The following is a 4,208-nucleotide window of genomic DNA, read 5'->3' on the forward strand; positions in this document are numbered from 1 at the left end:
GGTTACTGAGACACGATGTCGGTGGTTTTAATTGAACAAATAAATAATGAACTAGACAATCATTTTTTTTTAAATAGTATGAAATAAATCGAGGAAGAAAAGAAAGTAATTATGAGTGAGACCTGAGAATGAGACAGGAGATGTCATCAGCCACCATGCAGTTGGACCATTTGGAGAGCATCTCATCAAACTTCGGCAGGTTTCCTTCTTGTATGGCCGTCTCGAAGGATTTCTTGATTTTCAATCTTTTCTGCGACACGGCTGGCTGCTTGTTCAAGTTTTGTTTGCTTTCCGACTTTTTTGATATCCAAAACTTCCACTTTAATTTTTTAGAGCTCATTTTATTGTCCATTTTGAAAAATAGTTTATTGCAAACAGTATCAGTAGGATTGGGATATAACCGGTTGTTGTTTCAATATTTTTTATTCAGATGTGTTTGCGGATTAAATTGTGAATGCCAATTATGTTGTAGTAAACCATCAAAGCTCTCCTATTTATAATGATCCCACACAGTCATGTAATTACGACAGCTGTGTGTGTTTGTGTGTCTACTGCACTATGTACACGTGTTATTTTGTTATATGCACTCTACAGGGCACAACATAACTCCGTGTTTACTACTTGCATGCAATTCAATCCACTTAACATAGCAACATAGCTGAACATTTTAGTTCGCTTTCATCTTTGATCAGCTTCTAATTTTGCTGCTAACTCGATCACGCTTAATATTTTATTGAACTATTTTTGCGCCTAAATAAAGAACATTGACCGTAACGTAATTACTATTGTGTATTGTTATTTAGTTTCTCCATGTATTTATACATTTTCATGATTCGAATAATCTTTCCGGGTTCGCAATTGCACATGGTTCTAAAAAGTTCATACATTGACTGAACAATAAGATAAAAATTGTTCTTTAAAATATTTTTTACCCACAACCGTCCACTTACAACAAATATTTACATTACTTTTCAATACTTGTGAGTTTTCTAATTGCCGATGCATACTTGTGCAAACGGGTAAATGGATGAATGAATGAATGAATGAGTGAATGAATGAATGAATGAGGAATGAATGAATGAATGAATGAATGAATGAATGAATGAATGAATGAATGAATGAATGAATGAATGAATGAATGAATGAATGAATGAATGAATGAATGAATGAATGAATGAATGAATGAATGAATGAATGAATGAATGAATGAATGAATGAATGAATGAATGAATGAATGAATGAATGAATGAATGAATGAATGAATGAATGAATGAATGAATGAATGAATGAATGAATGAATGAATGAATGAATGAATGAATGAATGAATGAATGAATGAATGAGGGAATGAATGAATAAGCGTGTGGATTTTCCGAGGCGCAGACTGAATTCCTCTGATGAAAATGTCAAATTGTATGTCGCTGGCTGGCTGGCTGGCTGGCCTGGTTAGGAGGCAAACGTCATTCAACGAAACGTGGCTTGCAGCGCCTATTTTTAGTCCGACAATTTTATTTTGCTGTGTAGAGAAGCATTTTCACGATGTTAAATACTAGGACAGCAGCAGATATAATAATAAATATGCCATGAATTGTTTCGAACTTTCTGAAAATTCATTCTTCTTTAGTCAAACAAATAACTGTGCTGCTGAAAGTTTACGCATGTATTCAAACATGCATTTTATCGCATGGCACACTATATGGCACAGCCACACGTTATCTCATTCAACGTTTTATTTAACACCAACAAAATTAGATTCAAATGCAAAAAAATTAACAAGGTCATAAATACTCAGAACAGTACTTAAGCTTTCTTCCATTACTTTTTGATTCTGTTTTTTGACATTTATAATGCAATCAGTTATATTAATGTAATTAATGCGCATGTGTGTTTCTGTGTGTACGTGTTTGTGTGTGCTTCTGTGTGTGTGTGTTTGTATTTATGTGTGTGTGCATGTTTGTGCGTGTGTGTTTGTGTTTTGCTTCAATTCATTTACAATATCTTTACTATTCAGGATATCGATAATTTATCTTTAATAAAAATAATAATAATAGCAATTAGTTATCTCTATGTTTGATTGAGTTGGGATATAAAGTCATCCAATGGTACGACCAACCACGTGCTAGATAAAAAATGAAGAATAGTAATAATAAAATAATAATAATAACAGTAATTACGACCTTCTGCTGTTATAAATACTGATGCTACTTATAATAATAATAATAATAATAATACATTTTGTATTACTAATATCATTTACTACTACAATTGCAAAAAGTTCTCTGACACATACTGTTGAAAGATGTTACTGTCAAGAAGACATTAGATGCCTGTTTATTATTATTATTATTGTTAATATTATTTATTATTATTGTATTTATTGATATTATTATCATTGAAATTTTAAGATAAATTAATCATAATTTATTTGTAATAATTAAACGGTAATATTTAAAAAGAAACTTTGCACTAATTGCGGACATCATTACGCAATCCATACATTACAACCGCCATCACAACGGCCGTAACCCCGCCACTCCGTTACTTAATTTTTACATCACCACCATCATCATTATCATTTTCACCACCGCATCACTAGGTCATCATCATTATTATCACATCATCATCATCGTCGTCTTCGTCATCATCATCATCATGACGTTATCATCATCATCATTATGACGTTATCATCATCATCATCATCATCATGACGTTATCATCATCATCATGACATTATCATCATCATCGTTATCATTATCATCACGTCAACGTTATCATCTTCTTCTTCTCATCGTTCAACATTAATTATTTTATTCTGTATAGACTCGTAGGTTTATTTAATTTATTGTTTTAAAATTGTCTTAGTTTTGAGAAGACACAGGAACGTTTCGTCTTCGCCTTTGTTTAACGTAATAATAATAATAATAATAATAATAATAATAATAATAATATCATTATTAACAACAGCAGCCAAGTTAATCTAGCGAATTAATTACAATGATGACCCTAACACTTCAAAGCTAATAACTCTATCCGTTATGATTAAGAGGTGAGGATCATTTTTCATGTAAATATTTTTTAGTTTGTTGAGTTTTGTTGTTGTTGTTGTTGATAATGATGTTGTTGTTGTTGATGATGATGATGTTGTTGTTGTTGTTGATGTTGTTGTTGATGATGATGGTGATGTTGTTGTTGTTGTGGATGACAGTGATGTTTTGCTGATGTTGTTGTTGTTGATGATGATGGTTATAATTAAGTTGAAAATATTTTTTTATTTCGTTGTGCCTAATAAACCTTGATGTCAATCAATAATTGTGTTGTTGTTAATGTTTATTAATGTTGATGTTGTTGATGCTGTTGATTTTTCTGTTGATAAGATTGTTCTCGTCATCAATAATGTTTTTGCTAATGTGTTTAATAACGTTAATATTGTTGTTGTTGTTAGTGTGGTCAGGTCGTTGCTTGTGTTGCCATTGGCAACGATGTTGTTTGCTAATCGATTGTCGGTTGTTAAGTTGTTCATAAATAAGTTGTAAGAGGAGTTGCTGTGGTTGTAGCTGCAGTTGTCGTTGTAGCTGCAGTTGTCGTTGTTCATATTTCGTCATACTAGTCATCATCGTCGTCGTCGTTGTTCTTAATTGCATCTGAAGCAAATCAATTGTTACGCAAGTTAATGATTAGCGAATGATTTCTTTTTTCCGATTACACATAATTGAATTGACGGATATTACGAAACTTAACTTCATCACGTAGCAGATTTATATAGCGCGCAATGTTATTGAACGTCCTAGGCGCGTAACGTAATGATTTCGTCTATCGTCGTACGTAAAATCTTTTGATCATAATTGCCGCGAATTAAAATCTGGAAGTCGATACAATGCCAGAGCAGATTATTGGTAATTTCTCAAATGGAAATTTTTCAGCAATTTAGAAGTCATAATAATACGTTTGCGTGGGTAGTTAGGTAAATCAAAATAATAATTTTAATTAATAACTTTTATACTGATAATATAATAATAGATATAATTTTAAAACTAAAATGATAATTTTGCCATATGTATGTATGTTAGATATGTATGTATGTGATATATTAGTGAACTGGAAAAACAAGGCGACACATATTGTATACCACATAACTATCGTCATTAACAATGGGATAACCAATGCTATTATCATAATTCATATATCATCATAATTCATATATCATTCTCA

Source organism: Helobdella robusta, assembly GCF_000326865.2.
Source record: "Helobdella robusta unplaced genomic scaffold HELROscaffold_13, whole genome shotgun sequence".
Classification (NCBI taxonomy): domain Eukaryota; kingdom Metazoa; phylum Annelida; class Clitellata; order Rhynchobdellida; family Glossiphoniidae; genus Helobdella; species Helobdella robusta.